Here is a 21,802-nt window from a genome sequence, read left to right as displayed (position 1 = left end):
CTGACTTTACTGCAGCACCTACTTCTACACCTGCTGCTGTATCTGACTTTACTGCCACACCTACTTCTACACCTGCTGCTGTATCTGACTTTACTGTAGCACCTACTTCTACACCTGCTGCTGTATCTGACTTTACTGCAGGACCTACTTCTACACCTGCTGCTGTATCTGACTTTACTGCAGCACCTACTTCTACACCTACTGCTGTATCTGACTTTACTGCAGGACCTACTTCTACACCTGCTGCTGTATCTGACTTTACTGCCACACCTACTTCTACACCTGCTGCTGTATCTGACTTTACTGCAGCACCTACTTCTACACCTGCTGCTGCATCTGACTTTACTGCAGCACCTACTTCTACACCTGCTGCTGTATCTGACTTTACTGCCGCACCTACTTCTACACCTGCTGCTGTATCTGACTTTACTGCAGCACCTACTTCTACACCTGCTGCTGTATCTGACTTTACTGCAGCACCTACTTCTACACCTGCTGCTGCATCTGACTTTACTGCAGCACCTACTTCTAAACCTGCTGCTGCATCTGACTTTACTGCCACACCTACTTCTACACCTGCTGCTGTATCTGACTTTACTGCAGCACCTACTTCTAAACCTGCTGCTGTATCTGACTTTACTGCCACACCTACTTCTACACCTGCTGCTGTATCTGACTTTACTGCCACACCTACTTCTACACCTGCTGCTGCATCTGACTTTACTGCCACACCTACTTCTACACCTGCTGCTGTATCTGACTTTACTGCAGCACCTACTTCTACACCTGCTGCTGTATCTGACTTTACTGCAGCACCTACTTCTACACCTGCTGCTGTATCTGACTTTACTGCAGCACCTACTTCTACACCTGCTGCTGTATCTGACTTTACTGCCACACCTACTTCTACACCTGCTGCTGTATCTGACTTTACTGCCACACATACTTCTACACCTGCTGCTGTATCTGACTTTACTGCAGCACCTACTTCTACACCTGCTGCTGTATCTGACTTTACTGCCACACCTACTTCTACACCTGCTGCTGTATCTGACTTTACTGCAGCACCTACTTCTACACCTGCTGCTGTATCTGACTTTACTGCCACACCTACTTCTACACCTGCTGCTGTATCTGACTTTACTGCAGCACCTACTTCTACACCTGCTGCTGTATCTGACTTTACTGACACACCTACTTCTACACCTGCTGCTGTATCTGACTTTACTGACACACCTACTTCTACACCTGCTGCTGTATCTGACTTTACTGCAGCACTTACTTCTACACCTGCTGCTGTATCTGACTTTACTGCAGCACCTACTTCTACACCTGCTGCTGTATCTGACTTTACTGACACACCTACTTCTACACCTGCTGCTGTATCTGACTTTACTGCAGCACCTACTTCTACACCTGCTGCTGTATCTGACTTTACTGCAGCACCTACTTCTACACCTGCTGCTGTATCTGACTTTACTGCAGCACCTACTTCTACACCTGCTGCTGTATCTGACTTTACTGCAGCACCTACTTCTACACCTGCTGCTGCATCTGACTTTACTGCAGCACCTACTTCTACACCTGCTGCTGTATCTGACTTTACTGCAGCACCTACTTCTACACCTGCTGCTGTATCTGACTTTACTGCAGCACCTACTTCTACACCTGCTGCTGTATCTGACTTTACTGCAGCACCTACTTCTACACCTGCTGCTGTATCTGACTTTACTGCAGCACCTACTTCTACACCTGCTGCTGTATCTGACTTTACTGCAGCACCTACTTCTACACCTGCTGCTGCATCTGACTTTACTGCAGCACCTACTTCTACACCTGCTGCTGTATCTGACTTTACTGCAGCACCTACTTCTACACCTGCTGCTGCATCTGACTTTACTGCAGCACCTACTTCTACACCTGCTGCTGTATCTGACTTTACTGCCACACCTACTTCTACACCTGCTGCTGTATCTGACTTTACTGCAGCACCTACTTCTACACCTGCTGCTGTATCTGACTTTACTGCAGCACCTACTTCTACACCTGCTGCTGTATCTGACTTTACTGCAGCACCTACTTCTACACCTGCTGCTGTATCTGACTTTACTGCAGCACCTACTTCTACACCTGCTGCTGTATCTGACTTTACTGCCACACCTACTTCTACACCTGCTGCTGTATCTGACTTTACTGCAGCACCTACTTCTACACCTGCTGCTGCATCTGACTTTACTGCAGCACCTACTTCTACACCTGCTGCTGTATCTGACTTTACTGCAGCACCTACTTCTACACCTGCTGCTGCATCTGACTTTACTGCAGCACCTACTTCTACACCTGCTGCTGCATCTGACTTTACTGCAGCACCTACTTCTACACCTGCTGCTGCATCTGACTTTACTGCAGCACCTACTTCTACACCTGCTGCTGTATCTGACTTTACTGCAGCACCTACTTCTACACCTGCTGCTGTATCTGACTTTACTGCAGCACCTACTTCTACACCTGCTGCTGTATCTGACTTTACTGCAGCACCTACTTCTACACCTGCTGCTGTATCTGACTTTACTGCAGCACCTACTTCTACACCTGTTGCTGCATCTGACTTTACTGCCACACCTACTTCTACACCTGCTGCTGTATCTGACTTTACTGCAGCACCTACTTCTACACCTGCTGCTGTATCTGACTTTACTGCAGCACCTACTTCTACACCTGCTGCTGTATCTGACTTTACTGCAGCACCTACTTCTACACCTGCTGCTGTATCTGACTTTACTGCAGCACCTACTTCTACACCTGCTGCTGCATCTGACTTTACTGCAGCACCTACTTCTACACCTGCTGCTGCATCTGACTTTACTGCAGCACCTACTTCTACACCTGCTGCTGCATCTGACTTTACTGCAGCACCTACTTCTACACCTGCTGCTGCATCTGACTTTACTGCAGCACCTACTTCTACACCTGCTGCTGCATCTGACTTTACTGCAGCACCTACTTCTACACCTGCTGCTGCATCTGACTTTACTGCAGCACCTACTTCTACACCTGCTGCTGCATCTGACTTTACTGCAGCACCTACTTCTACACCTGCTGCTGCATCTGACTTTACTGCAGCACCTACTTCTACACCTGCTGCTGTATCTGACTTTACTGCCACACCTACTTCTACACCTGCTGCTGCATCTGACTTTACTGCAGCACCTACTTCTACACCTGCTGCTGTATCTGACTTTACTGCAGCACCTACTTCTACACCTGCTGCTGCATCTGACTTTACTGCAGCACCTACTTCTACACCTGCTGCTGTATCTGACTTTACTGCAGCACCTACTTCTACACCTGCTGCTGTATCTGACTTTACTGCAGCACCTACTTCTACACCTGCTGCTGCATCTGACTTTACTGCAGCACCTACTTCTACACCTGCTGCTGCATCTGACTTTACTGCAGCACCTACTTCTACACCTGCTGCTGCATCTGACTTTACTGCAGCACCTACTTCTACACCTGCTGCTGTATCTGACTTTACTGCAGCACCTACTTCTACACCTGCTGCTGTATCTGACTTTACTGCCACACCTACTTCTACACCTGCTGCTGCATCTGACTTTACTGCAGCACCTACTTCTACACCTGCTGCTGTATCTGACTTTACTGCAGCACCTACTTCTACTTCTACACCTGCTGCTGTATCTGACTTTACTGCAGCACCTACTTCTACACCTGCTGCTGTATCTGACTTTACTGCAGCACCTACTTCTACACCTGCTGCTGTATCTGACTTTACTGCAGCACCTACTTCTACACCTGCTGCTGTATCTGACTTTACTGCAGCACCTACTTCTACACCTGCTGCTGTATCTGACTTTACTGCAGCACCTACTTCTACACCTGCTGCTGCATCTGACTTTACTGCAGCACCTACTTCTACACCTGCTGCTGCATCTGACTTTACTGCAGCACCTACTTCTACACCTGCTGCTGCATCTGACTTTACTGCAGCACCTACTTCTACACCTGCTGCTGCATCTGACTTTACTGCAGCACCTACTTCTACACCTGCTGCTGTATCTGACTTTACTGCAGCTCCAGCTCCTGCGGCTGTATTTACTACTTTCACCCTCTTGCTGCAACAGCCCCGTTGCTACAGTTAAAACAGACAGGGAACGCGTTTGTTACACCCCGCACCGGACTGGACATTGCAGCCCGTCAGCTGTGGTCAGAGACGGAGGAGCCCAGCAGCTCCTGCGCTGGGAGAGAGACCGACAGGAGGAGGAGCGAGAGGGGAGGGGAGGGATGCTGAATTAGGCCACAGCGCCAGGGATGCGCTGTCCCAGATCAGTCGTTTCCTGTGATCCCTCGCTCTGAGAAAGGGCAGAATGAGCGAATGGAGAGAGGAAGAGGTGAGGCGAGCTGGTGGGGGGGGGGGGGGAGGGGAGGCTAAATATGGAGTGTTAAAGTGTCCCAAAGGAGGCATGATGGCCAGTGCAATAAACACTGGAAAAACACAACTTTTTTTTGTGTGTGTTTGAGAGACACACAAAAAAAGACAGAGGTCTGGTCTGAGAGGTCTGAGAGACAGGGGTCTGGTCAGTCAGTCAGTTTGTCTGACAGACCAGTCTGTGGGTCTGTGTGTCTCAGTCAGTGTGTCTGTACAGTGTCTCCAGTAAGAGTCTGTACAGGTGTGTGTCTGTACAGTGTCTCCAGTAAGAGTCTGTACAGGTGTGTGTGTCTATACAGTGTCTCCAGTAAGAGTCTGTACAGGTGTGTGTGTGTCTATACAGTGTCTCCAGTAAGAGTCTGTACAGGTGTGTGTGTCTGTACAGTGTCTCCAGTAAGAGTCTGTACAGGTGTGTGTGTCTATACAGTGTCTCCAGTAAGAGTCTGTACAGGTGTGTGTCTATACAGTGTCTCCAGTAAGAGTCTGTACAGGTGTGTGTGTCTGTACAGTGTCTCCAGTAAGAGTCTGTACAGGTGTGTGTGTCTATACAGTGTCTCCAGTAAGAGTCTGTACAGGTGTGTGTCTATACAGTGTCTCCAGTAAGAGTCTGTACAGGTGTGTGTGTCTGTACAGTGTCTCCAGTAAGAGTCTGTACAGGTGTGTGTGTCTGTACAGTGTCTCCAGTAAGAGTCTGTACAGGTGTGTGTCTATACAGTGTCTCCAGTAAGAGTCTGTACAGGTGTGTGTGTGTCTGTACAGTGTCTCCAGTAAGAGTCTGTACAGGTGTGTGTGTGTCTGTACAGTGTCTCCAGTAAGAGTCTGTACAGGTGTGTGTGTCTATACAGTGTCTCCAGTAAGAGTCTGTACAGGTGTGTGTGTCTATACAGTGTCTCCAGTAAGAGTCTGTACAGGTGTGTGTGTCTGTACAGTGTCTCCAGTAAGAGTCTGTACAGGTGTGTGTGTCTGTACAGTGTCTCCAGTAAGAGTCTGTACAGGTGTGTGTCTATATAGTGTCTCCAGTAAGAGTCTGTACAGGTGTGTGTGTGTCTGTACAGTGTCTCCTGTAAGAGTCTGTACAGGTGTGTGTGTCTATACAGTGTCTCCAGTAAGAGTCTGTACAGGTGTGTGTGTGTCTATACAGTGTCTCCAGTAAGAGTCTGTACAGGTGTGTGTGTCTATACAGTGTCTCCAGTAAGAGTCTGTACAGGTGTGTGTGTCTGTACAGTGTCTCCAGTAAGAGTCTGTACAGGTGTGTGTCTATACAGTATTATTATTATTATTATACTTTTCTCACACACATTCCTGTCTTCTTTCTTGATGATATTTCTTCCTCCTTCTCTCCTCTGTTGCTAATTATAGCTCCTCTTCATTTCTCCATCAATACACATCTTCTCCTCTGGCTCTCTAATTGGCCCCTCCATCACCTCCTCTCTCTCTCTCTCACCGGCCCCAGTCTCCTCTCCTGCAGGCTTGTACACTGGAACCTCTTTCACATCCTCCTCTCTCCCTCCATCCCTCTCTCCTGCAGGCTCTCACATGCAGACCTCTATCCCTCTTTCCCTCTCCCTCCATCCCTCTCTCATGCTCTCCGCCTGTCCCTCTCTGACTCTCCGCAAGCCACTTGAAGGCATGATGGCAGCCCCCCCCATCGCTGGACCTGCCCACTCTCTGTACACACGAGCAGGGAGAGGGGCACCCCCACCACACAGACACCCGAGATACTGCAGGAAGAGGCACTTCTGGGCCAGCCTGCCCCTTGGGGCCAGAAACCTCCCGGTCTGACATTCCCACTGGGAATTCAACTTCCTCGTGAGGCCAGCCGCGATGCTGGAAGTGTCAGCCCCGTGGCCTGGGTTAAGGGGCGGGGAGGGGAGTTGTTCCAGACCCCCACCACTCTCTGTGTAAGGGGAAGCCGCCCGTTTTCAGACCCGGGGATTCCAGCCGTGTCTCCGTCCTCATGGTGGGACTGAGAGTAGTCCTCTTGACTGTACTGGTCAGTGTTCTGCAGGAGTCTCAGTACCTGTAGCAAGACTTCTCCAAAACGAAGACGAAGGACCCTGGGATTCTGGTGAGATCAGATCCATCTCACAATGAGGTCATGAAACCCATCCCATTTACAGTATCCACGCGCTCCGAACAGACTCAGGCACGTGTCCCGCTGATAGGACAAGGCACATGGGACAATTCCAGGTCAGCCCCACGGAGAGGAGCTACAGGTCCCTGCCAGATCCCTGACTCTCTGTCCTTCAGTGTAGATACTGTAGACACTCGTCTGTCACACTCACTGCTGTTCACTGTAGATTACACACCTGTCTGTCTGTCACACTCACTGCTGTTCGCTGTAGATTACACACCTGTCTGTCTGTCACACTCACACCTGTTCACTGTAGATTACACACCTGTCTGTCTGTCACACTCAACACTGTTCACTGTAGATTACACACCTGTCTGTCTGTCACACTCACACCTGTTCACTGTAGATTACACACCTGCCTGTCTGTCACACTCACTGCTGTTCACTGTAGATTACACACCTGTCTGTCACACTCACTGCTGTTCGCTGTAAATTACACACCTGTCTGTCTGTCACACTCACTGCTGTTCACTGTAGATTACACACCTGTCTGTCTGTCACACTCACTGCTGTTCACTGTAGATTACACACCTGTCTGTCCGTCACACTCAACACTGTTCACTGTAGATTACACACCTGTCTGTCTGTCACACTCAACACTGTTCACTGTAGATTACACACCTGCCTGTCTGTCACACTCACACCTGTTCACTGTAGATTACACACCTGTCTGTCTGTCACACTGTTGCTGCTATAGAGACTGTCGTGTCATATACTGTAAACAGTTTAGACCCTGAAGATAAACACCATAGACATTGAAGTGAATTACTGTAGACGGACACTGTAGGTAATTTATCATTATAATATAATATAAATATAGACACCGCAGATAAATACTGTAAAGAAACTATAGATACAATTGTTAAAAACTGCAGATAGACACTGTAGAAACTGTAAACAGACGTTTTAGAGAACATGGATAGACACTGCAGGTACACACAGTAGATTCTGTAGAAACTGCTGACACTGCAAATAGATACTTTAGAAACTGTAGATAATGTAGTTAGATACTACAGATTCACACAGCAGAGACTGCAGAGAGATGCTGTATACTGAAGATATTGTGTTTAGACATTGTACATACATAACGTAGACACAACAGACAAACTGTAGTCGCTGTAGATTCAAACTGTAGATACTGTGGAGACCGCAGATGACAGCTGTGGAAACTACAGACAGATTATGTAGATACTGTAGATGGCAACTCCTGTCTCTACTATCGCCCTCTCCCTCATACTACAGAAGATTCTCCAGCACTGTGACAGTAACACACTAACACAGTACTTCTGTCCCTACACCTCAAATCTCTCTCTCTTCTTTCTTACCTCTCTCTGGCTGCTCCTTCCTCACTCTGGACAAGAGACTCCTCTACAGACCCCACACACACCACTGTGTCTCCCTCTCTCTCCTCACTCTGTACAAGAGACCCCTCTACAGACCCCACACACCCCACTGTGTCTCCCTCTCTCTCTCCTCACTCTGTACAAGAGACCCCTCTACAGACCCCACACACCCCACTGTGTCTCCCTCTCTCTCTCCTCACTCTGGACAAGAGACCCCTCTACAGACCCCACACACCCCACTGTGTCTCCCTCTCTCTCTCCTCACTCTGTACAAGAGACCCCTCTACAGACCCCACACACACCACTGTGTCTCCCTCTCTCTCTCCTCACTCTGTACAAGAGACCCCTCTACAGACCCCACACACACCCCACTGTGTCTCCCTCTCTCTCCTCACTCTGTACAAGAGACCCCTCTACAGACCCCACACACACCACTGTGTCTCCCTCTCTCTCTCCTCACTCTGTACAAGAGACCCCTCTACAGACCCCACACACACCCACTGTGTCTCCCTCTCTCTCTCCTCACTCTGTACAAGAGACCCCTCTACAGACCCCACACACACCCCACTGTGTCTCCCTAACCCCTCTCTCTCCTCACTCTGTACAAGAGACCCCTCTACAGACCCCACACACACCACTGTGTCTCCCTCTCTCTCCTCACTCTGTACAAGAGACCCCTCTACAGACCCCACACACACCACTGTGTCTCCCTCTCTCTCCTCACTCTGTACAAGAGACCCCTCTACAGACCCCACACACACCCCACTGTGTCTCCCTCTCTCTCTCCTCACTCTGTACAAGAGACCCCTCTACAGACCCCACACACACCCACTGTGTCTCCCTCTCTCTCTCCTCACTCTGTACAAGAGACCCCTCTACAGACCCCACACACACACCCCACTGTGTCTCCCTCTCTCTCTCTCCTCACTCTGGACAAGAGACCCCTCTAGAGACCCCACACACACCACTGTGTCTCCCTCTCTCTCCTCACTCTGTACAAGAGACCCCTCTACAGACCCCACACACACCACTGTGTCTCCCTCTCTCTCCTCACTCTGTACAAGAGACCCCTCTACAGACCCCACACACACACCCCACTGTGTCTCCCTCTCTCTCTCTCCTCACTCTGGACAAGAGACCCCTCTAGAGACCCCACACACACCACTGTGTCTCCCTCTCTCTCCTCACTCTGTACAAGAGACCCCTCTACAGACCCCACACACACCACTGTGTCTCCCTCTCTCTCTCCTCACTCTGTACAAGAGACCCCTCTACAGACCCCACACACCCCACTGTGTCTCCCTCTCTCTCTCCACACTCTGTACAAGAGACCCCTCTACAGACCCCACACACACCACTGTGTCTCCCTCTCTCTCTCCTCACTCTGTACAAGAGACCCCTCTACAGACCCCACACACACACCCCACTGTGTCTCCCTCTCTCTCCTCACTCTGTACAAGAGACTCCTCTACAGACCCCACACACACCACTGTGTCTCCCTCTCTCTCTCCTCACTCTGTACAAGAGACCCCTCTACAGACCCCACACACACACCCCACTGTGTCTCCCTCTCTCTCTCCTCACTCTGTACAAGAGACCCCTCTACAGACCCCACACACACCACTGTGTCTCCCTCTCTCTCTCCTCACTCTGTACAAGAGACCCCTCTACAGACCCCACACACACCACTGTGTCTCCCTCTCTCTCTCCTCACTCTGTACAAGAGACCCCTCTACAGACCCCACACACACCCCACTGTGTCTCCCTCTCTCTCTCCTCACTCTGTACAAGAGACCCCTCTACAGACCCCACACACACCACTGTGTCTCCCTCTCTCTCTCCTCACTCTGTACAAGAGACCCCTCTACAGACCCCACACACACCACTGTGTCTCCCTCTCTCTCTCCTCACTCTGTACAAGAGACCCCTCTACAGACCCCACACACACCCCACTGTGTCTCCCTCTCTCTCTCCTCACTCTGTACAAGAGACCCCTCTACAGACCCCACACACCCCACTGTGTCTCCCTCTCTCTCCTCACTCTGTACAAGAGACCCCTCTACAGACCCCACACACCCCACTGTGTCTCCCTCTCTCTCTCCTCACTCTGGACAAGAGACCCCTCTACAGACCCCACACACCCCACTGTGTCTCCCTCTCTCTCTCCTCACTCTGTACAAGAGACCCCTCTACAGACCCCACACACCCCACTGTGTCTCCCTCTCTCTCTCCTCACTCTGTACAAGAGACCCCTCTACAGACCCCACACACACCACTGTGTCTCCCTCTCTCTCCTCACTCTGTACAAGAGACCCTCTACAGACCCCACACACACCACTGTGTCTCCCTCTCTCTCTCCTCACTCTGTACAAGAGACCCCTCTACAGACCCCACACACACCCACTGTGTCTCCCTCTCTCTCTCCTCACTCTGTACAAGAGACCCCTCTACAGACCCCACACACACCACTGTGTCTCCCTCTCTCCTCACTCTGTACAAGAGACCCCTCTACAGACCCCACACACACCACTGTGTCTCCCTCTCTCTCTCCTCACTCTGTACAAGAGACCCCTCTACAGACCCCACACACACCACTGTCTCCCTCTCTCTCTCCTCACTCTGTACAAGAGACCCCTCTACAGACCCCACACACCCCACTGTGTCTCCCTCTCTCTCCTCACTCTGTACAAGAGACCCCTCTACAGACCCCACACACACCACTGTGTCTCCCTCTCTCTCTCCTCACTCCGTACAAGAGACCCTCTACAGACCCCACACACACCACTGTGTCTCCCTCTCTCTCTCCTCACTCTGTACAAGAGACCCTCTACAGACCCCACACACACCACTGTGTCTCCCTCTCTCTCTCCTCACTCTGTACAAGAGACCCTCTACAGACCCCACACACACCACTGTGTCTCCCTCTCTCTCCTCACTCTGTACAAGAGACCCCTCTACAGACCCCACACACCCCACTGTGTCTCCCTCTCTCTCTCCTCAATCTGGACAAGAGACCCCTCTACAGACCCCACACACACCCCACTGTGTCTCCCTCTCTCTCTCCTCACTCTGTACAAGAGACCCCTCTACAGACCCCACACACCCCACTGTGTCTCCCTCTCTCTCTCTCCTCACTCTGTACAAGAGACCCCTCTACAGACCCCACACACCCCACTGTGTCTCCCTCTCTCTCCTCACTCTGTACAAGAGACCCCTCTACAGACCCCACACACACCACTGTGTCTCCCTCTCTCTCCTCACTCTGTACAAGAGACCCCTCTACAGACCCCACACACACCCCACTGTGTCTCCCTAACCCCTCTCTCCTCACTCTGTACTACAGTCTTCTCTGACAGAACTCACAAAGGTGACTCTCCCATGCAGTCCTCTCTCTCTCCCAGTCTCTCAGCACCCTCAGGAACTGACAGAGCACTACTGTGAGTTTAACGCTCATCCCCAGCCCTCCACCCACACACACTCAGTGTTAAAAGGAAGGTAGTCTCAGACACTGGAGTGCAGTAACTTTCAAACAGACCCCTCCCTCCACCCCTCTCTCATCCCTCCATCCCTCTCTCTGTGATCAGTAGGTACAGAAACACTCCTCTCTCATCCCTCCATCCCTCTCTCTGTGATCAGTAGATACAGAAACACTCCTCTCTCTCATCCCTTCATCCCTCTCTCTGTGATCAGTCTTCACTGTAGATACAGAAACACACCTCTCTCTCTCCATCCCTCTCTCTGTGATCAGTAGATACAGAAACACTCCTCTCTCTCATCCCTCCATCCCTCTCTCTGTGATCAGTCTTCACTGTAGATACAGAAACACTCCTCTCTCTCATCCCTCCATCCCTCTCTCTGTGATCAGTCTTCACTGTAGATACAGAAACACTCCTCTCTCTCTCATCCCTCCATCCCTCTCTCTGTGATCAGTCTTCACTGTAGATACAGAAACACTCCTCTCTCTCATCCCTCCATCCCTCTCTCTGTGATCAGTCTTCACTGTAGATACAGAAACACTCCTCTCTCTCTCATCCCTCCATCCCTCTCTGTGATCAGTCTTCACTGTAGATACAGAAACACTCCTCTCTCTCTCATCCCTCCATCCCTCTCTCTGTGCTCAGTCTTCACTGTAGATACAGAAACACTCCTCTCTCTCATCCCTCCATCCCTCTCTCTGTGCTCAGTCTTCACTGTAGATACAGAAACACTCCTCTCTCATCCCTCCATCCCTCTCTCTGTGCTCAGTCTTCACTGTAGATACAGAAACACTCCTCTCTCATCCCTCCATCCCTCTCTCTGTGATCAGTCTTCACTGTAGATACAGAAACACTCCTCTCTCATCCCTCCATCCCTCTCTCTGTGCTCAGTCTTCACTGTAGATACAGAAACACTCCTCTCTCTCATCCCTCCATCCCTCTCATCCCTCCATCCCTCTCTCTGTGATCAGTCTTTACTGTAGATACAGAAACACTCCTCTCTCTCATCCCTCCATCCCTCTCATCCCTCCATCCCTCTCTCTGTGATCAGTCTTTACTGTAGATACAGAAACACTCCTCTCTCTCTCTCCATCTCTCTCATCCCTCCATCCCTCTCTCTGTGCTCAGTCTTCACTGTAGATACAGAAACACTCCTCTCTCTCTCTCCATCTCTCATCCCTCCATCCCTCTCTCTGTGATCAGTAGGTACAGAAACACTCCTCTCTCATCCCTCCATCCCTCTCTCTGTGATCAGTCTTCACTGTAGATACAGAAACACTCCTCTCTCATCCCTCCATCCCTCTCTCTGTGATCAGTAGGTACAGAAACACTCCTCTCATCCCTCCATCCCTCTCTCTGTGCTCAGTCTTCACTGTAGATACAGAAACACTCCTCTCTCTCTCCATCTCTCATCCCTCCATCCCTCTCTCTGTGATCAGTAGGTACAGAAACACTCCTCTCTCATCCCTCCATCCCTCTCTCTGTGATCAGTAGGTACAGAAACACTCCTCTCTCTCATCCCTCCATCCCTCTCTCTGTGATCAGTCTTCACTGTAGATACAGAAACACTCCTCTCTCTCTCCATCTCTCATCCCTCCATCCCTCTCTCTGTGATCAGTAGGTACAGAAACACTCCTCTCTCATCCCTCCATCCCTCTCTCTGTGATCAGTAGGTACAGAAACACTCCTCTCTCATCCCTCCATCCCTCTCTCTGTGATCAGTAGATACAGAAACACTCCTCTCTCATCCCTCCATCCCTCTCTCTGTGCTCAGTCTTCACTGTAGATACAGAAACACTCCTCTCTCATCCCTCCATCCCTCTCTCTGTGATCAGTCTTCACTGTAGATACAGAAACACTCCTCTCTCATCCCTCCATCCCTCTCTCTGTGCTCAGTCTTCACTGTAGATACAGAAACACTCCTCTCTCTCATCCCTCCATCCCTCTCATCCCTCCATCCCTCTCTCTGTGATCAGTCTTTACTGTAGATACAGAAACACTCCTCTCTCTCATCCCTCCATCCCTCTCATCCCTCCATCCCTCTCTCTGTGATCAGTCTTTACTGTAGATACAGAAACACTCCTCTCTCTCTCTCCATCTCTCTCATCCCTCCATCCCTCTCTCTGTGCTCAGTCTTCACTGTAGATACAGAAACACTCCTCTCTCTCTCTCCATCTCTCATCCCTCCATCCCTCTCTCTGTGATCAGTAGGTACAGAAACACTCCTCTCTCATCCCTCCATCCCTCTCTCTGTGATCAGTCTTCACTGTAGATACAGAAACACTCCTCTCTCATCCCTCCATCCCTCTCTCTGTGATCAGTAGGTACAGAAACACTCCTCTCATCCCTCCATCCCTCTCTCTGTGCTCAGTCTTCACTGTAGATACAGAAACACTCCTCTCTCTCTCCATCTCTCATCCCTCCATCCCTCTCTCTGTGATCAGTAGGTACAGAAACACTCCTCTCTCATCCCTCCATCCCTCTCTCTGTGATCAGTAGGTACAGAAACACTCCTCTCTCTCATCCCTCCATCCCTCTCTCTGTGATCAGTCTTCACTGTAGATACAGAAACACTCCTCTCTCTCTCCATCTCTCATCCCTCCATCCCTCTCTCTGTGATCAGTAGGTACAGAAACACTCCTCTCTCATCCCTCCATCCCTCTCTCTGTGATCAGTAGATACAGAAACACTCCTCTCTCTCATCCCTTCATCCCTCTCTCTGTGATCAGTCTTCACTGTAGATACAGAAACACACCTCTCTCTCTCCATCCCTCTCTCTGTGATCAGTAGATACAGAAACACTCCTCTCTCTCATCCCTCCATCCCTCTCTCTGTGATCAGTCTTCACTGTAGATACAGAAACACTCCTCTCTCATCCCTCCATCCCTCTCTCTGTGATCAGTAGGTACAGAAACACTCCTCTCATCCCTCCATCCCTCTCTCTGTGCTCAGTCTTCACTGTAGATACAGAAACACTCCTCTCTCTCTCCATCTCTCATCCCTCCATCCCTCTCTCTGTGATCAGTAGGTACAGAAACACTCCTCTCTCATCCCTCCATCCCTCTCTCTGTGATCAGTAGGTACAGAAACACTCCTCTCTCTCATCCCTCCATCCCTCTCTCTGTGATCAGTCTTCACTGTAGATACAGAAACACTCCTCTCTCTCTCCATCTCTCATCCCTCCATCCCTCTCTCTGTGATCAGTAGGTACAGAAACACTCCTCTCTCATCCCTCCATCCCTCTCTCTGTGATCAGTAGGTACAGAAACACTCCTCTCTCATCCCTCCATCCCTCTCTCTGTGATCAGTAGATACAGAAACACTCCTCTCTCATCCCTCCATCCCTCTCTCTGTGCTCAGTCTTCACTGTAGATACAGAAACACTCCTCTCTCATCCCTCCATCCCTCTCTCTGTGATCAGTCTTCACTGTAGATACAGAAACACTCCTCTCTCATCCCTCCATCCCTCTCTCTGTGCTCAGTCTTCACTGTAGATACAGAAACACTCCTCTCTCTCATCCCTCCATCCCTCTCATCCCTCCATCCCTCTCTCTGTGATCAGTCTTTACTGTAGATACAGAAACACTCCTCTCTCTCATCCCTCCATCCCTCTCATCCCTCCATCCCTCTCTCTGTGATCAGTCTTTACTGTAGATACAGAAACACTCCTCTCTCTCTCTCCATCTCTCTCATCCCTCCATCCCTCTCTCTGTGCTCAGTCTTCACTGTAGATACAGAAACACTCCTCTCTCTCTCTCCATCTCTCATCCCTCCATCCCTCTCTCTGTGATCAGTAGGTACAGAAACACTCCTCTCTCATCCCTCCATCCCTCTCTCTGTGATCAGTCTTCACTGTAGATACAGAAACACTCCTCTCTCATCCCTCCATCCCTCTCTCTGTGATCAGTAGGTACAGAAACACTCCTCTCATCCCTCCATCCCTCTCTCTGTGCTCAGTCTTCACTGTAGATACAGAAACACTCCTCTCTCTCTCCATCTCTCATCCCTCCATCCCTCTCTCTGTGATCAGTAGGTACAGAAACACTCCTCTCTCATCCCTCCATCCCTCTCTCTGTGATCAGTAGGTACAGAAACACTCCTCTCTCTCATCCCTCCATCCCTCTCTCTGTGATCAGTCTTCACTGTAGATACAGAAACACTCCTCTCTCTCTCCATCTCTCATCCCTCCATCCCTCTCTCTGTGATCAGTAGGTACAGAAACACTCCTCTCTCATCCCTCCATCCCTCTCTCTGTGATCAGTAGATACAGAAACACTCCTCTCTCTCATCCCTTCATCCCTCTCTCTGTGATCAGTCTTCACTGTAGATACAGAAACACACCTCTCTCTCTCCATCCCTCTCTCTGTGATCAGTAGATACAGAAACACTCCTCTCTCTCATCCCTCCATCCCTCTCTCTGTGATCAGTCTTCACTGTAGATACAGAAACACTCCTCTCTCATCCCTCTCTCTGTGCTCAGTCTTCACTGTAGATACAGAAACACTCCTCTCTCTCCATCTCTCTCATCCCTCCATCCCTCTCTCTGTGATCAGTCTTCACTGTAGATACAGAAACACTCCTCTCTCTCATCCCTCCATCCCTCTCTGTGATCAGTCTTCACTGTAGATACAGAAACACCCCTCTCTCTCATCCCTCCATCCCTCTCTCTGTGATCAGTCTTCACTGTAGATACAGAAACACTCCTCTCTCTCTCCATCTCTCTCTCCTCCAACTCTCTCATCCCTCCATCTGTGATCAGTCTTTAATGTAGATACAGAAACACTCCTCTCTCTCTGTGCTCAGTAGATACAGAAACACTCCTCTCTCTCTGTGCTCAGTAGATACAGAAACACTCCTCTCTCTCTGTGCTCAGTAGGTACAGAAACACTCCTCTCTCTCTGTGCTCAGTAGATACAGAAACACTCCTCTGTCTCAGTGCTCAGTAGATACAGAAACACTCCTCTCTCTCTGTGCTCAGTAGATACAGAAACACTCCTCTCTCTCTGTGCTCAGTAGATACAGAAACACTCCTCTCTCTCTGTGCTCAGTAGATACAGAAACACTCCTCTCTCTCTGTGCTCAGTAGATACAGAAACACTCCTCTCTCTCTGTGCTCAGTAGATACAGAAACACTCCTCTCTCTCTGTGCTCAGTAGATACAGAAACACTCCTCTCTCTCTGTGCTCAGTAGGTACAGAAACACTCCTCTCTCTGTGCTCACTAGATACAGAAACACTCCTCTCTCTCTGTGCTCAGTAGATACAGAAACACTCCTCTCTCTCTGTGCTCAGTAGATACAGAAACACTCCTCTCTCTCTGTGCTTAGTAGGTACAGAAACACTCCTCTCTCTCTGTGCTCAGTAGGTACAGAAACACTCCTCTCTCTCTGTGCTCAGTAGGTACAGAAACACTCTTCTCTATGTGCTCAGTAGGTACAGAAACACTACTCTCTATGTGCTCAGTAGGTACAGAAACACTCCTCTCTATGTGCTCAGTAGATACAGAAACACTCCTCTCTCTCTGTGCTCAGTAGATACAGAAACACTCCTCTCTCTCTGTGCTCAGTAGATACAGAAACACTCCTCTCTCTCTGTGCTCAGTAGGTACAGAAACACTCCTCTCTCTCTGTGCTCAGTAGGTACAGAAACACTCCTCTCTCTGTGCTCAGTAGGTACAGAAACACTCCTCTCTCTGTGCTCAGTAGATACAGAAACACTCCTCTCTATGTGCTCAGTAGATACAGAAACACTCCTCTCTCTCTGTGCTCAGTAGATACAGAAACACTCCTCTCTCTCTGTGCTCAGTAGGTACAGAAACACTCCTCTCTCTGTGCTCAGTAGGTACAGAAACACTCTTCTCTATGTGCTCAGTAGGTACAGAAACACTCCTCTCTATGTGCTCAGTAGATACAGAAACACTCCTCTCTCTCTGTGCTCAGTAGATACAGAAACACTCCTCTCTCTCTGTGCTCAGTAGGTACAGAAACACTCCTCTCTCTGTGCTCAGTAGGTACAGAAACACTCTTCTCTATGTGCTCAGTAGGTACAGAAACACTCCTCTCTCTCTGTGCTCAATAGATACAGAAACACTCCTCTCTCTCTGTGCTCAGTAGATACAGAAACACATCTCTCTCTCTGTGCTCAGTAGGTACAGAAGCCCCGTCTCTCCTCGACCCCGACCCCCTCTCTCTCTCTCTCTCGGGCTCTGTGATAGAGGGATGCTGTCTTACTGTGTAGTAGAATGATCTGCTCCAGCGTTTCCCCAGTGCTGAGACAGGCGACGGGCCGCCGGCGGGGGGTCTTTAGAGCACAGCAGGAGCTCAGCCACCAGCAGACCCCCAGCAGTGGGGGGGGGAATGAGGAAAAAAAATCACTCCGGGGGAAAAAAAGACAACCGGGGCAGCGGAGAAGAGGCAGAATATCCCGGCTCTCTCCCGCTCCGTGCCCGTCTCGTCCGCGTAGCAGAATCCCACCTGTCCGTGTCTCCGCGGCAGGGCAGGGCTGTGCTCCGGCTCTTCCTCGCTCTCTCTCTCTCGGGCAGGCTGTCAGCTCCTCTCCGCTCGGCACGTCCGGAGCTCCCCGATCGCTGGCTCTCTCTCTCTGGATCCCTAGCTGCCTGGCTCACTCCCTTCCTCCCGCCGGCCCCGCCCCCCGCTCCTCCCCCTCCGCGTCGCGTCACCCGCTCGCCCCGCCCCCCTCTCTCCTCTCTGAGCCCTTCTAACCCAGATACAAGCCAGACCCCCCCCTCCTGCTCGCACTCCCGCTCCCTTTGATGTCGGGCAGGGACGCGGGGAGGCTGTGCTGTGAAAGACTTTCCTTTTATGGCTGCGAAGTGCGAGACGGATTTTGACAGATAGGCTGAAGAAGACTCGAGGGCAGCACAAATTTGTTACAGAGGCTGTACAGACACACACCTGTACAGACTCTTATTGGAGACACTGTATAGACACACACCTGTACAGACTCTTACTGGAGACACTGAACAGACACACACCTGTACAGACTCTTACTGGAGACACTGTATAGACACACACACCTGTACAGACTCTTACTGGAGACACTGTACAGACACACACCTGTACAGACTCTTACTGGAGACACTGTACAGACACACACCTGTACAGACTCTTACTGGAGACACTGTACAGACACACACCTGTACAGACCCTTACTGGAGACACTGTATAGACACACACACCTGTACAGACTCTTACTGGAGACACTGTACAGACACACACACCTGTACAGACTCTTACTGGAGACACTGTATAGACACACACACCTGTACAGACTCTTACTGGAGACACTGTACAGACACACACCTGTACAGACTCTTACTGGAGACACTGTACAGACACACACCTGTACAGACCCTTACTGGAGACACTGTACAGACACACACACCTGTACAGACTCTTACTGGAGACACTGTACAGACACACACCTGTACAGACCCTTACTGGAGACACTGTATAGACACACACACCTGTACAGACTCTTACTGGAGACACTGTACAGACACACACACCTGTACAGACTCTTACTGGAGACACTGTACAGACACACACACACCTGTACAGACTCTTACTGGAGACACTGTACAGACACACACACCTGTACAGACTCTTACTGGAGACACTGTACAGACGCACACCTGTACAGACTCTTACTGGAGACACTGTATAGACGCACACCTGTACAGACTCTTACTGGAGACACTGTACAGACACACACCTGTACAGACTCTTACTGGAGACACTGTACAGACACACACCTGTACAGACTCTTACTGGAGACACTATACAGACACACACACCTGTACAGACTCTTACTGGAGACACTGTACAGACACACACCTGTACAGACTCTTACTGGAGACACTGTACAGACACACACACCTGTACAGACTCTTACTGGAGACACTGTACAGACACACACACCTGTACAGACTCTTACTGGAGACACTGTACAGACACACACACCTGTACAGACTCTTACTGGAGACACTGTACAGACACACACACCTGTACAGACTCTTACTGGAGACACTGTACAGACACACACACCTGTACAGACTCTTACTGGAGACACTGTACAGACACACACCTGTACAGACTCTTACTGGAGACACTGTACAGACACACACACCTGTACAGACTCTTACTGGAGACACTGTACAGACACACACACCTGTACAGACTCTTACTGGAGACACTGTACAGACACACACACCTGTACAGACTCTTACTGGAGACACTGTACAGACACACACCTGTACAGACTCTTACTGGAGACACTGTACAGACACACACCTGTACAGACTCTTACTGGAGACACTGTACAGACACACACACCTGTACAGACTCTTACTGGAGACACTGTACAGACACACACCTGTACAGACTCTTACTGGAGACACTGTACAGACACACACCTGTACAGACTCTTACTGGAGACACTGTACAGACACACACCTGTACAGACTCTTACTGGAGACACTGTACAGACACACACCTGTACAGACTCTTACTGGAGACACTGTATAGACACACACCTGTACAGACTCTTACTGGAGACACTGTACAGACACACACCTGTACAGACTCTTACTGGAGACACTGTATAGACACACACACCTGTACAGACTCTTACTGGAGACACTGTATAGACACACACACCTGTACAGACTCTTACTGGAGACACTGTATAGACACACACACCTGTACAGACTCTTACTGGAGACACTGTACAGACACACACCTGTACAGACTCTTACTGGAGACACTGTATAGACACACACACCTGTACAGACTCTTACTGGAGACACTGTATAGACACACACACCTGTACAGACTCTTACTGGAGACACTGTACAGACACACACACCTGTACAGACTCTTACTGGAGACACTGTACAGACACACACCTGTACAGACTCTTACTGGAGACACTGTACAGACACACACCTGTACAGACTCTTATTGGAGACACTGTATAGACACACACACCTGTACAGACTCTTACTGGAGACACTGTACAGACACACACCTGTACAGACTCTTATTGGAGACACTGTATAGACACACACACCTGTACAGACTCTTACTGGAGACACTGTACAGACACACACCTGTACAGACTCTTACTGGAGACACTGCCAGTAAGAGTCTGCCAGTACTTCCCCCGCTGGCCTTGCAACAGCGCCGCCCCTGTGGCTACCTGCGGTCCTGCGGGCGGGTCGCACAAACGCAGGCAGGCGCTGGCGAGGGGGGACAGGGGCCACGCAGAGCTGCCCCCCAGGACGAGTGGCAGACCCCGTGTTCCTGAAGAGTCCAGGAACCGGACGAGTGCCACTGGCCGGCCAGGGTCCGGGGGCCGGGAGCGAACCCCAGCTGGGGCCGGGGATTCTGGGACATACTCGACGCGAAAGGGACACCTTGTTCCTGACCGTTCGCAGTGGGGGGGAGGGGGGGGTGTTGTATCCCCTCTCTCAGCCCCCCCGGCTGCTCGATCTTATTTTCGCTCCGCGGTGAGAATCTCTCTCCCCCTCCGTCTCCAGATTGCTCAGGGATTAAGACGATCGCTCCAGAATTTTTATTTTTGCAGACTCCCAAGTTTTCTCTCTCTCTCTCTCTGTCTCTCAGAGCACAGCCCGTGTCCTCATTATGAATGGAGCTGCTCCACTTGGCTTCTCGGACTTAACCCCTCGCCTGCCGGAGGAGGACTGGGGAAACTGGGTCATGTGCGAGGAGAGGGGGAGGGAGGTCAGGGCGGAGAAGGGTGTGGGAGCACCAGGGGGGAAAGGGAGACTGAGACGGGAGAGGGGAAAGAGGATAGGATTCAGGGAGGGGAAGAGAGAGGAGAGAGGAGAGAGGAGAAAATGGGATGGAGAGGAGAGAGGAGAGAGGAGAAGAGAGGAGACAGGACAGAGGAGAGGAGAAAATGGGATGGAGAGGAGAGAGGAGAGAGGAGAAGAGAGGAGACAGGACAGAGGAGAGGAGAAAATGGGATGGAGAGGAGAGAGGAGACAGGACAGAGGAGAGGAGAAAATGGGAGGGAGAGGAGAGAGGAGAGAGGAGAAGAGAGGAGACAGGACAGAGGAGAGGAGAAAATGGGATGGAGAGGAGAAAATGGGATGGAGAGGAGAGAGAGGAAAAGAGAGGAGACAGGACAGAGGAGAGGAGAAAATGGGATGGAGAGGAGAGAGGAGACAGGACAGAGGAGAGGAGAAAATGGGATGGAGAGGAGAGAGGAGACAGGACAGAGGAGAGGAGAAAATGGGATGGAGAGGAGAGAGGAGACAGGACAGAGGAGAGGAGAAAATGGGATGGAGAGGAGAGAGGAGAGAGGAGAAGAGAGGAGACAGGACAGAGGAGAGGAGAAAATGGGCGATGGGGAAG

At 50.4% G+C, this 21,802-nt stretch overlaps 1 protein-coding gene across 1 annotated transcript in view; it reads right to left on the bottom strand.

Annotated features, from left to right (window-relative positions):
• Positions 1-18,044, bottom strand: part of shank1 (SH3 and multiple ankyrin repeat domains 1) — a 103,612-nt gene extending 85,568 nt beyond the window's left edge. The window contains exon 1 of the mRNA XM_069191960.1: positions 17,633-18,044. The gene's annotated coding sequence lies outside the window, so the exon portion shown is untranslated. The remainder of the gene's footprint in view (positions 1-17,632) is intronic.
• Positions 18,045-21,802: the final 3,758 nt, after the last annotated feature.

This window comes from Lepisosteus oculatus, chromosome 7 (assembly GCF_040954835.1).
Source record: "Lepisosteus oculatus isolate fLepOcu1 chromosome 7, fLepOcu1.hap2, whole genome shotgun sequence".
NCBI lineage: Eukaryota > Metazoa > Chordata > Actinopteri > Semionotiformes > Lepisosteidae > Lepisosteus > Lepisosteus oculatus.
Note: the sequence above shows the minus strand (reverse complement) of the source record. Positions and strands in the feature narration are given on the sequence as shown.